This window comes from Heterodontus francisci, chromosome 7 (assembly GCF_036365525.1).
Source record: "Heterodontus francisci isolate sHetFra1 chromosome 7, sHetFra1.hap1, whole genome shotgun sequence".
Lineage (NCBI taxonomy): Eukaryota > Metazoa > Chordata > Chondrichthyes > Heterodontiformes > Heterodontidae > Heterodontus > Heterodontus francisci.
In genome coordinates this window covers 41,832,359-41,846,752 of record NC_090377.1, presented here as the reverse complement: position 1 = coordinate 41,846,752, position 14,394 = coordinate 41,832,359, and positions in this window count along the sequence as shown.

Below are 14,394 nucleotides of genomic sequence, written 5' to 3'. Positions count from 1 at the left end.
TTGCAAAATATTATTCCATTTTATGCTTCAAATTACTGTTCATAGTTAAAATGTATCTTGGTTGAGTAACATTCTTATCCCATTTGCCAGAACGAACTTTTAGATCATGTTGCATATGTCTCCATGACAGCACTCACCTTTAGTTACATTGAATGCCATGTCAACTCCAGGTAATTATTTAGTTAATCAACTATTTTGAAATGATGATATTGATAATTCAATATATTGGACTTCAAGGTAACACTTGACTTTGTTGTTACACAGTAATGAGATAACATCAAGTTGAATGAAAGCAGGGTTGTATTTTGATTTTTTTAGACAGTAGATAGTGTCATTTGCCCAGTGAAATATCTAAAGGAAAAATATATCTTATGTCAAGAAAACATGCTATGCTGAATGAGGACTTTTTAATTCATCGGCTGGAAACCTACATTAAACTTTTAAAAAGGAAAGCTGGGATCCTGCATTTAAGTTAAAAAAAGCTGACAGCCAAGATGGCTACCACAAATTGTATTAAAATACCTCACATTCCAGGACATCGAATTGGAGATGCATGTCTAACAAGGCTTCCATCCAGGACAATGGCTTGGATAACTGAGTAGATTATCCAGTATTGCCCTCGGTAGCAGGATGTTCAAAGCCGTCTTGGAACATTCATTAGTGGAGACGTACCTCTAGGAGGTAAACATTGAAACAATGAGACCTGAGAGAGATTGAGAATTCCTAGACTTGAATCTAATTAAATTGCAAAGAGGACACTGGACAATCATGTGGCCACCTTCCCATCTGTGAAAAACTAGCAGTCTTTTGCAAAAGGTCAAGCTCCTGACACTTTGATGGTGCAGCATGCATGGGTGGGGGTGGGGAGGGGGTGGTGTCTCTCTCTGTCTCTCTCCTGCTCGCTCTCTCCAGGTGAACTTGGGTGTTTGAAGTTTGCCTGCTGGCTGAAAAGTTCCAAGACAAAGTCCCTCCACGAAGAAGACCACCAACTCCACTGTCTCCAAGAACATCTACCAACCAAGAACATCAGGACTCCAGATTCAGGTGGAAGACAACAAATTAATAGACACCATAGACTGTATATTATTTTTATTTGTTCTGGACTCTAATCCAACCGAAACTATTCCGCTCCACTCTGTAATCTATTTGTGTGTGTGATTCTCGTGTTTGTGTATGTGTGAGTGAAAGTGTAGCATAGTTTATTATTTTATCTAAATCAGGTTTTTGGTTATGTACAATAAACTAACTTCTTTCTTGTTTAAACTCAAGAAAACCTGTCTGATTGTTTTTTTTATGTTCACAACCAAGGTAAAAGGTTAAGCACCCACTGAAGTGGTAAGCACATCCACCATTTAAAAAGGAATAAACCCTGTTGCAGTCAAACAAGGAGAAAAACAAAAGGGGAGCCCTGTGACATCTCCTCACCGGATCGTAACACTTAGACTGGATTTTACCAAACCCATGACGTCAGGCTCTGTAGTGGGGGTGGGAGAGCTGGAAAATGGTTCTGACAGCGGTCCGCCATGAAGGCCGATGCCGGGAGGGCTCAGCCTGATCCTCCCAGCAATGGTGAGGCTCCATAGCGGCCCCACTCTGCTGGGAGACGGGACCTGGATTTAAATATGTAAATTAATAAATTACATTACACTTACCTGGGATCGTAGCAGCCTGCCACGATCTTCAGAGCAGTGGCTGGCACTCCCACACCTTCAATTCCCCATCTGGGGAAGCCGGCTTGACACTGGTGGGGAGGGGGGGGAGGAATTAATATTTTCTGTGGGGTGGGGGGAGACGGGGTCAAATAAACATAATGGGTGTAGGAGTTGGTAGGAAGGGGTGGACTTTAAAAATTGTGCAGTCTCGGGGGGGGGGGGGGAAGGTCTGATTTAAAAGGTAAGTGTTTTGTGGGGGTGGGGGGGAAGGGCAAATAGTTAATGTAATTGGTATTGGTGGGTGGGAAAGGGGCGTTCAAAATTTATTTCATAAATATTGGGGGGTTACTCATTTAAAAATTCAAATTGACCGGCAGGGCTGGCTGCCCTTTAAAAATGGGGCCAGCGCCTGCACACAGGCAGCTGATGCTATTTCCGGGGAAGGACAGCCCGCCCCCTCCACGTGATGGTGGTGGTAGTGGGGGGGTGCGGTGTGGGCTGCCCCAGCTATTTAAATGAGCTGTCATATGGGAGATCGCGACAGTTCTTTGTCGTGTGGCCCGTGCAGGTGGGTTGCCATTTTTTAAGCTTGCCGCTGAGATTGGCAGTGGGCTCTTAAAATCCAGCCCTTAATATTTGTAGTTTTATTGCTACAGTATCCAGGTGTATTGCTCGCTATATATGACCTAAGAAAATATCCATGCAATACTGTGTCATGCCCTTCCTGGCTGCCTCAATGACAAGTCAATTTAATTGATTATTTAAATTGATTCCATTTTGTAATCTAATTATAATTAATTTTCATGGTTCTCGTGTATGTTTGCATTGTTATGCTGTTTTCTAGGTTGTCACATTATTCCATTTTTGCTTGTTGTTTTCTGTACATTAACTCTACAAAAATAAATAAGGGTCAGTCTTCCTCACCTGGTGTTAGCTGGAATGCACCTCATGGGGACCAAAGACTGAGTGCCAGACTTCCTTTCGGGCCTCATTTGAGTACAATAGATGCATATAGGCACAGTGGTGTGCACTGTTAGTCAAAGAGGAAGCATAGACAATACTGCAGCCTTAGTGGTCTTAGGAACCCTAAAGGGCAGGCACAGCTGAAGCCTCAGGAAAGAGGTATCAAGTTATTTAAATTTTCTGCTTGATCAAACAGAAAACATTCCAAGTGGTAGCTGTAGATGAAGATTGAAGAGTGCTAAAATTAATTATAGCCAGCAAAAACTTTCTATCTGTGGTCTTCTCTTCTAGTGAAATTGCATATACCCTGTTAATGTCAGCATGCTGGTATGCATTGGAAGGATTGGTAGCAACAACCCAAGCAGGTTCTCTGGTAGTTGCGGGGTACTGATAAAGGGCATGCATTAAATCTGTGTGTGTGTGTACACATTGTCATGCAGGCAAGAATGAGGCATACATTATTTCGCCACATGAACATAAAAACTGAAAATTGCTGCTGGGAAGAAAAGAAGGCCTACTAACAAGGAATTGAATGGCCCTTCACCGGAACGACCTTGTTTGCAATCCAGCAGCCAGTATTGGAACAAAGGAACCAGTCCTTGCTTCTCCAATGCACAGAAGACCTGGTCAGACCTGTTTAGTTACATGACTAACTGGCTTTTTAAAAAAATTTGAACTTACCACAGAGAATTTGAACTGAAAAAGCTGTTGGCTCCTGGACTGGAAAAGACCTCTTTCCTGTCTGCTCTCATCTCAATCTCACCAGCTTCGGAATCCATTGAAGACATATGAACCCCAAGAAAGAAAAGTCTCCTACAGTGAACAAGGTTTAAGAAGAATACTGGGCCCCAACGAAAAACAAGAATTAACTACAAGCAAAAACTACCTGCAAAAGGACTACAGTGAGCTCGAAGAACAGCAACAAGAAACTCTTCTGATTGCTTCAAACCTCTCCACTATTTTTCTTCTGCTCTTTTCTGTCTCTATTTGCATGTGTGTATCATGTATGCATGCTAGTGTGGGGCGTGGCGTGTATGCAAAGGCGTGAACCGAATTAGTGTTTAAGTTTAAGTTTTAATAAATTTCACTTTTCTGCTTTAAACCTAAGAAGGCCTGTTTGTGCTCATTTCTTTGCCTTATAATTGAAAAGCGATGAACAAGGATTCACGAAGGGGGAGCTAAAACATGGTGTGTTTAAAATATAAACCCTGTTATAATAAGACCAGGTGAAAACAGTAAAAGACCCCTAGACCCCTTTCTCACCTGGTCGTAACAACATATACCAAAGTTTATAAGTTAAGCACTTGTTGCATTTATTGTTATGGTAGATCTTTTGGAATATCACTAATGTCCTTTAGGGAAGGAAATCTGCTGTCCTTACCTGGACTGGCCTACATGTGACACCAGATCCACAGCAATGTGGTTGACCCTTAATGCCTTCTGAGATGGCCGAACAAGCCACTCAGTAGTCAATAAGCAATGAAACCAGATGGAACATCCGGTATCAACTTAGGCACCGGAAACGGCAACGGCAAACCCAGCCCTGTCAACCCTGTAAAATCTTCCTTACTACCATCTGGGGGCTTGTGCCAAAGTTGGGAGAGCTGTCCCACAGACTAGTCAAGCAGCAGCCTGACATAATCATACTCATGGAATTATATCATACAATGTTCCAGACACGACCATCACCCTCCCTGGGTCTGTCCTGTCCCACTGGCACAGTGATATAAAGGCCTGCAAGGAAAACCCTACCGAACCTGAATGCCGGACCCGGAAGTGCGACCCGACCCGACCCAAACCTGACATATGTCGTCGGGTCCCGTCGGGGGTCGGGTCGGGCAGCAGGCCTTTACCCATATACTGATGTACAGGCCTGTTACCTGACACATCCCGACGGCACCTGATGACATGTGTTGGGTTTGGGTTTGGTCGGGCCGCACTTCCAGGTCTGGCATTCAGGCTCGGTCAGGCCTCTTTTGCAGACCTTCACAGTGATATACAGTCGGGAGGGAGTTCCCTGGGAGTCCTCAGCATCGACTCCGGACCCCATGAAGTCTCATGGCATAAGGCCAAACATGGACAAGAAAACCTCCTGCTGATCACTCCCTACCGCCCTCTCTCAGCTGATGACTCAGTACTTCTCCATGTTGAACACCACTTGGAGGAAGCACTGAGGGTGGCAAGGGCGCAAAATGTACTCTGGGTGGGGGACTTCAATGTCCATCACTAAGAGTGGCTCGGTAGCAGCACGACTGACCAAGCTGGCCGAGTCCTAAAGGCTATAGCTGCTAGACTGGGTCTGCAGCAGGTGGTGAGGGAACCAACAAGAGGGAAAAACATACTGGACCCTGTCCTCACCTATCTGCCTGTCACAGATGCATCTGTCCATTACAGTCATTGTGGAGATGAAGTCCCATCTTCACATTGAGGATACTCTCCATCGTGTTGTGTGGCACTACCACCATGCTAAATGGAAAAGACTTGGAACAGATGAGGTGCTCTGGGCCATCAGCAGCAGCAGACTTGTACTCAACCACAATCTGGAACCTCATGGCCTGGCATAACCCCGACTCTACCATTACCATCAAGCCGAGGGATCAACACTGGTTCAATGAAGAGTGCAGGAGGGCATGCCAGGAGCAGCATCAAACATACCTCAAAATGAGGTGTCAACCTGGTGAAGCTACAAGCCAGGACTACTTGCATACGAAACAGTGTAAGCAGCATGCGATAGACAGAGCTAAGCGATCTCATAACCAACGGGATCAGATCTAAGCTCTGCAGTCCTGTCACATCCAGTCATGAATGATGGTGGACAATTAAACAACTAACAGGAGGAGATGGCTCCACAAATATCCCCATTCTCAATGATGGGGGAGTCCAGCACATCAGTGCAAAAGATAAGGCTGAAACATTTGCAACAATCTTCAGCCAGAAGTGCTGAGTGGATGCTCCATCTCGGCCTCCCTGTTAAGTCCCCAGCATCACAGATGCCAGTCTTCAGCCAATTCAATTCATCCACGTGATATCAAGAAATGACAGAAGGCATTGGATACTGCAAAGGCTATGGGCACTGACAACATTCCATCAATAGTACTGAAGACCTGTGCTCCAGAACTTGCTGCACCCATAGCCAAGCTGTTCCAGTACAGCTACAACACTGGCATCTACCTGGCAATGTGGAAAATTGCCCAGGTATGTCCTGTGCAAAAAAAGCAGGACAAATCCAACCCAGCCAATTACCACCCCATCAGTCTACTCTCGATCATCAGTAAAGTGATGGAAGGTGTCGTAGACATTGCCATCACGCGGCACTTGCTTAGCAATAACCTGCTCAGTGATGCTCAGTTTGGGTTCCTCCAGGGCCACTCAGCTCCTGACCTCATTATAACCTTGGTTCAAACGTGGACAAAAGAGCTGAACTCGAGAGGTGAGGTGAGAGTGACTGCCCTTGACATCAAGGCAGCATTTGACTGAGTATGGCATCAAGGAGCCCGAGCAAAACTGAGGTCAATGGCAATTAGGGGGAAACCCTCCGCTGGCTGGAGTCATACCTAGCGCAAAGGAAGATGGTTGTGGTTGTTGGAGGTCAATCATCGCTCCAGGACATCACTGCAGGAGTTTCTCAGGATGGTGTCCTAGGCCCAACCATCTTCAGCTGCTTCATCAATAACCTTCCTTCAGTCATAAGGTCAGCAGTGTGGATGCTCGCTGATGATTGCACAATGTTCAGCACCATTCGCGACTCCTCAGATACTGAAGCAGTCCGTGTAGAAATGCAGCAAGACCTGGACAATATCCAGGCTTGCGCTGATAAGTGGCAAGTAACATTCGTGCCACACAAGTGCCAGGCAATGACCATCTCCAACAAGAGAGAATCTAGCCATCTCCCCTTGATATTCAATGACATTACAATTGCTGAATCCCCCACTATCAACATCCTGGGGTTACCATTGACCAGAAACTGAACTGGAGTAACCATATAAATACCATGTCTACAAGAGTAGATCAGCGGCTCGGAATCCTGCAGCGCATAACTCACCGCCTGAATCCCCCCAAGGCCTATCCACCATCTACAAGGCACAAGTCAGGAGTGTGGTTGAATACTCTTCATTTGCCTGGATGGGTGCAGCTCCAACAACACTCAGGAAGCTCGACGCCATCCAGGACAAAGCAGCCCGCTTGATTGGCACCCCATTCACAAACATTCACTCATGGCAGCAGTGTGTACCATCTATAAGATGCACCATTGCAGCAATGCACCAAGGTTCCTTAGACAGCACCTTCCAAACCCACAACCTCATCATGTAGAAGGACAAGGGCAGCAGATGCATGGGAACACCACCATCTGCAAGTTCCCCTCCAAGCCACACGCCATCCTGACTTGGAACTATATCGCCGTTCCTTCACTGTTGCTGGGTCAAAATCCTGGAACTCCCTTCCTAACAGCACTGTGGGTGTACCTACCCCACATGGACTGCAGTGGCTCAAGATGGCGGCTCACCACCACCTTCTCAAGTGCAATTAGGAATGGGCAATAAATGCTGGCCTAGCCAGCCATACCCACATCCCATGAATGAATAAAAAAAAATGGAGGAACAAGGAAAACAGAAATGCAGATACAAAAGAAAGAATAATGTTGTGTCGGAGGATAATGACAATTTGTTTTATTGAAAGCAGGATTTATTATTTGACAGTTTGATTAAAAGAATTTTTATTCAGAGAGGGATATAGTTGACTGGTTAAAGGGAGAGAATTTTCTGATAAATGGTTAGGAAAGTGCTCACATCTCAGGAGTAGGTATCTTGATTCAGCGCCAGGTGGCTGCCTCTTGCAGCTTCCAAGGCCCCTTGTGGTTTCTGCTAATTCTCTGCCTCTGATTCTTGGTCTTCCTCTCTCAACTCCCCCACATGATTTTTTTTTCTCTTCCTCCTGTTGGACTTCTCTGTTCATTGCCAAGTTATGAAGACAGCAACAGCCAACAGTGATATGGGAGTCCTTGATGAGAGAGGACAGCATTTCACCCTCAGAACAGTCAAGACAATGAACCTGTTGCTGTAAGATTCAAACTGCGTGCTAAAGGATGACTAGTGTAGAATAAGGTTCATGGTAGCAGAGTACACTTGCAGTATTATTGCTGGATTTTGTTCTCCCCCAGGCATCAGATTCTCTGGCAGGGGATGCCTGTAGTCTGCCCCAGCTATTTAAATGATCCGCCATGCTTAAGATCACGGCAGCTCTTTGGAGTGTGGCCTATGCGGGCAGGCTGCCATTTTATGAGCTCACCGCCGAGATCGGCAGTGGGCTCTTAAAATCCAGCCCTTGGCATTCCTTGGTGGGGGTGGGGGGTGTGGAATTGTTGGAGGCATCACTCAGGATGTACGGGGTTTCCCCCAAGAGCTACTCCTTTGTAGCAGACAGATCCTCAAAGCTAGCAGGAAGTGTGAGTGACTCATGATTAATCAACCATGCACTGACCTGGGATGATTCGCATTGACCCGCCTAATTACACGGTGATGGTCACAATCTACCTGGCATTGATAGAATAGAACCCCATGTAGAGGAAACATCTTCCTGGTGGAATTCTGAGAGCAACATTAGTTCCATTCAATACTTCCTGCACTCTAGGGAAACTTACAATGCAGAAGATTCCAGGGGGATCTGGCCATTTGCTGTTGAGGAGAGAAGAGGAAGCTGATGCTCCGCCCTCTTCAAAATTGAATTTGTGATCAGAGATATGCAACTGTGAAAATCCTATTGGCTCAGATTGGTTCAGATAACCTGGAAGGAACCAGTTGCAAATATATTGAGAGCAGCTGCAACCTTGACTTCCACAAATAGAGTAGTACCTATCTGCAAACCTTACTGATGTCTTCATATAACTGGTCAAATAGTTCCCTCACCAATATTTTGGGGAATCTCAGATGATTCATCCAGTCCTCCTGGCGTCGGTCCTCAAATCTGCTGTGCTACCTGTACAGTAGTTTTTGGGGGTATGGATGAATTTTATACATTTGCCTTCTCACCCAGTCACCTGTCTTACCCACTGTGCTTCTTCCTTCTCTAAGTGTGCTAAGTATAAGGCTATTCTAAATGGCACACTCATTTATTTTTACTGGGGACAAGGGTCAGCGGTGGTGTGGGGGGTGGTTGGTGGTGGGGAGGATTGAGTTGTTGCAGAATGAACCAGGAGCATCAGTACAGCCTTTACAGACACTTTCAGATACTGCAACATGAATTGTAAATCTATTTACTAATTTTTCAGCACTTACAAGAGTCTAGCAGTCTGTCTCTTTAATATATCGAGTGTTAAAAGGCGAGCAATGGCATCAGGTTTTTATGTGGGGGATTTGCACTTGATTGGATTTCATGATCACACTGCCGAGAGTGGCAGCAGGTATGCAAAATGGCCGCCTGTCACAGTGCAGCTGCTGATGCCACATGCATGACCTCCGCCATTTTGCATCATAGAGTTGCTTGTTCCCCCAATCACTTGGCGGAGACGACAATAGAGATACCGTTCACTGTGTCACCTGGTGTTGGAGCAGGTGCTGGCTCCATCTTTAAAAGGCTGCCAGCCCTGCATATAATCTCTCTGAGTGTTGAGCAGCAGTGTATTAAAGTAATACCTCTGTGTTTTTTTGAATTAAGTCTCTCAAACATGTCAGATGCCCCATGGTTCAGTGATGCCTCCTTGATATTTGTCAATTTTTGTTCTTGGGACAGAGGCACACATGGGGTAGGCACCTATTCAAATGAGATGGGTTGCGCCTCAACAGGACTGGGGCCAATGTACTTGCGGGGAGGTTCACATGTGTGGTAGGGGAGGGTTTAAACTAAATTTGCACAGAATGGGCGCCAGAATATAGAAGGAGAGAAGAGGAATAAGGTGCATAAAGGAGTGAGCGTGTTGGATTGTACTAGAGAAGGAAGTAGTACCACATTAGATAGGAGCAGACTAAAAAGGATTATGAGGAATACAAAGACAGGTTTAAAATGCACCTATGTAAAGACATGAAGTATGGTGAATGAGGTTATTGAGCTACAAGCACAAATAGTCATATGGGAATATTATGTAATGGCAATAACAGAAAGGTGGCTTAAAAATGGTGAGGTCTGGGTGCTTAATATTCACTGATACAAAGTGTTCAGAAAAGATAAGGAAGGTAAAAAGGGAGATGGGGTGGCTGTATTAGGGAAGACATTATAGTGTTGGAAAGGGAGGCAAAGACAGAATCCATTTGGTTAGAGTTAAGAAGCAAAAAGGGGATGATCATGCTACTGGGAGTAGTCTATAGTCCTCCAAATATTGAGAGAGAGATAGAGGAGCGAATCTGCAGGAAAATTTAGAGTGATGATATTGGAGGGTGGGGGCTGCTTTTAGTACCCAAATATCAATTGGGATAATGTTAGAGTAAAGGTTAAGGAGGAGGAGGAATTTCTGAAAAGTGTTGAGGAGAACTCCTTCACCATTATGCTTTTGGTCCAACTAGGAAGAGGCATTGCTGGATCTGCTGCTGGAAAATGAGGTGGGCCAAGTGGACCAAGTGTCTGTGGGGGAATATGTGGGTAAAAGTGATCATCATATCATAAGCTTTAAATTAGTAATGGAGAAGAGCAAGGAACAATCTAAAGTAGAACTTCTAAATTGGAAGTGGGCTAACTTTAATGGGATGAGATAGGAACTAGCCAGGGTAAAATGTAACCAAAGATTAACTGGAAAAACCATAATGGAGCAATGGTTGATCTATAAGGAGACGATGTTTCAGGTACACTCTAGGTATATTCCAACAAGGGCAAAAAGTAAGAGAACCAAAGCCAGGGCTCTTTGAATGATGAGGCAGATAAAGATTGATGAAACAAAAAAGAGGGTATGTGATGCATGTCAGGTGAATTTTTCAAGTGAGAATGAGGCCAAATACAATAAGTTGAGAGGGGAAGTGAGGAGGAAAATAAGACTGGCAAAGAGAAAATATGAGAATAGAATGGTAGTCAACATCAAAGGGCACCCAAAAATCTTCTACCCGCATGTAAATAATAAGCGGGTAAGAAGACACCGAGTGTGGCCTATTAGGGACAAAGAGGGTGACATATGCTTAGAGGCGCAGGGCAATGCTTAAATAATTAATGAGTACTTTGTATCTATGTTTACTAAGGAATAGGATGCTGTCATAATATTCTTACGCCAATATGTTTTGTTGCATGATAATTTTCTTTGGTCCGCTGACTGGAGATCTGACTTTTCTTTTGAAGAAATTTAAAAAGAATATTTAAAAAGGATGACTGCTGGCAGCTTAAGATGATCACCCAGTTTGCAATGCTGTATCCTACATTGCAAAGGATTGTGAGGAGGGAGACAAAATGGCTGCATTTACCAGCAAGAACCAAGACCCAGGAAGTTTAAAGGAACTACCTGTTCTTTCATCAAGCAGAGAAATACTGCTAACTGCGGTGTTTGAAAGATTGAGTGACTGTCATGTGACAAGCCCCCCCCCCCCCCCCACCCCACATCTGTGGTTTTATGCTGGTGTTTTCTCTGTAGCAAAGGAGAAGCAATTGGAGTCTGACATGAACAGACCCTAAGTGGAGGTCTGTTACGGCCAGGTGAGGAGGGGGTCTCAGGCTCCCCTCTTGCCCCTTCCACTTTTTTGACCATAACAGGGTTTATTCCTTTTAAACAATGATTGTGCTTAACACTTCCATGAGTGTTTTATCTTTTTCCTTTACTGAGATTGTGAAAGAACCAATCGGACAGTTTTTTTTGAGTTTGAACAAGAAAGAGGTAAGTTCATTATACTTAACACTCTAACCCGATGTAAAAATACTAAAAATATACTACATGTTCATGCACGCAGTCACACAAGAATCACACACACAAAAGTAGGTTACAGGAGGGAAAATAGACTTGGTGGTTGGATTAAAGTCCACAATAAATGGAACTTTAATACAGTCTGTAAATCCAGTAGTCCTCGGCTGAAGCTGTATTCTTGAAGTCCTTGCTATTCAAAATGCACTTTGGTTGGCCTGCTTTGCTCAGGGTTGCTTGAAGGTAGAATTGCAGTTGGCTCTCTTCCTCTTGTCACTGGCTGTAGCAGTCTGTAGGCTTGGAGGGTCCCCCAGTCGCAGATGGGTTTCACTTGATGTTTTCTGGGGAGAGAGAGAGAAGAGAGAGAGAGACAGGGGAACAGCTCCCCTGCTCAGCTACTGTCCACTCATTTACTGCCTATCTGCTTGTCTGTGTAGCAAAACTTGTTTCTTCAGAGATGAACTGGCGGTCACATGGTTCTTCTCAATTCCCTTTGTTTCTAATAAGAGTTTTCTGGAATCTTCTAATGAAATTCTAGGTTCTACATGCCCCAGGATGTTCTTTCACACAAGGAGGGGTTGAATCTTTCAAAGTCAATTGGTGGGGATGGCCTTGACGGCCGTGCTAATGAAGCTATTCTAGACAATTCAATCATTTGGAGCAAGCCATTGTCCTGCCTGGGCTTCTTTTTAGATTTTTTGTCTCCAGTCCAATCTCCTGGTATTTCAGATGTAAATGGCAGTGGCCATCTTGACTGCTAGTTTTTTAAAAGCTATTTGTAGGGTTTTTTCTATTAAAAGTTTAAAGTAAATTTGCAATGGATGAAACGAATATTTTCCATTTGGCATATAGGGTTTTCCTGACAGGGTCCCTTGCTCTCACTCTCCATTCCAGCTTGAAAGCTTTCAAATGCTGCCTGTTGATTGACCCCCTTTACATACTCCAGCTACAATCAGAAATCCCGTTGGAGGAAATCATCTGCATTGCTATCTCTAAGAGACTCATCAAACCAGTCATCTACCTCTTCAAACTAAAAGCTTCAGGACCACTGAATTCAGCTAGAAACCAGCTGAATCACCAAACGCCACAGACTGTATACCTTTTTTTCAAATGGACTCTAACTCAACCAATCTATCTTTCCTCACTCTGTAACCTCTTCATGTGTGTGTAAACCTCTGGAGTGTGTATGTGAGTGAAAGTTGGCACATTGGTTATTATTTTTATTAGTTCAGTTTAGGTACAATAAAGTTAACCTCTTTGTTAACTCAAGAAAACCTGTCCGATTGGTTATTGTTATGATCATAGCAAGCAAGTAATCAAACACCTACTGAATTGACCAGTATATCCACTTTAAGAAAGAATTGAACCTGTAGTGCTCAAACAAGGAGAGGGAAAAGAGGGAAGCCCTTCGACCCCTCCTCACTTGACTGTAACAATATCAATAGAAGCAAAGATGGTAGAGGTAATGGATAGGATGAAAATTTATAGGAAGTATGTACTGGAAAGGCTGGCTATGCTTAGACTAGATAAGTCACCTGGTCTGGATGGCTTGCATCCCAGGTTGCTAAAGGAAGTGGGAGTGGAGATAGCAGAAGCGCTGGCCGTAAACTTCCAATCTTCCCTGGATAGGGTGAGGTGCCAGAGGATTGGAGAGTGGCAAATGTGATACCCTTGTTCAAGAAAGGGTGTAAGAACATTCCTAGTAACTATAGGCCAGTTAGTTTAACATCAGAGGTGGGTAAGATTTTAGAAATGATAATCAGGGATAAAATCAACAGGCACTTGGAGAGGTTTGAGTTAATCAAGGAGAGCCAGCATGGATTTATAAAAGACAGATCATGCTTGACTAATCGAATTGAATTTTTTGATGAAGTAACAGAGAAGGTTGATGAAAGAAAAGCAATGAATGTTGTCTACCTGGATTTTAAGAAAGCGTTTGACAAAGTATCACATGAAAGGCTGGTTAATAAAATTGAGGATCATGGAATAGGAGGGTCAGTGTCAGCTTGGATAAAAAATTGGCTAAAGGACAGAAAACAATGAGTTGTGGTAAATGATTGTTTTTCAAACAGGAGTATGGTAGACAGTAGAGCTCCCCAAGGTTCAGTGCTAGGACCATGGCTTTTTAAATATATATATATATATATATATATATATATATATATATGACTTGGATATTGGAATACAGAGTACAATTTCAAAATTTGCCGACGAGACCAAACTTGGAAGTGTGGCGGATAGTGAGGATGATGCAACAGGACATAGATAGGCTAGTAGAATGGGCAGACAAGTGGCAGATAGAATTTAATACAGAGAAGTATGAGGTGATGTATTTTGGCAGAAGGGATAGGGAGAGGCAATATAGACTAAATGGCACAGTTCCAAAGAGTGCACAGCGGCTGGAATTTATCCAAAAATGGCATCCCACCCGCGTGGGCTGCACATCAAAGAGCCGCTGCAATCTCAAGCACGACGGCTCATTTAAATAGCCTGGGCAGGCTGCGCCCCCCCCCCCCCCCCACCCCCAACCCCTGCAATCATGTGGAGGGGGTGGGCTGTCTGTCCCTGGCAATGGCATCAGTTGCCTGTGCGTAGGTATGATGCCATTTTTAAAGGTCAGTCAGCCCTACTGCCTTATTTAAATATTTAAAGACACATTGAATAAAACTTTAAAAGTACATCTCTTTTTCCCCTCTCCCACCCCTCCAATAAAAATTACATTAACAATTTGTCCTTCCCCCCAAAAAATACTTACCTTTACCATCTGACCTTCCCCGCCAAACTGCACAAAGTTTAAATTACAACCCTTCCCACCATCCATCCCCTACACCCATGACGTTTATTTGACCCCGTCCCCCCTCCCCGCACTGATAAACCAACCTCCTCCACCCTCCCCACCAGTGTGGCACCTCGTTTCCCCAGACAGGGATCCGAAGGCATGGGAGTGCCGGCTACCAGGCTGAAGAGCGCGGC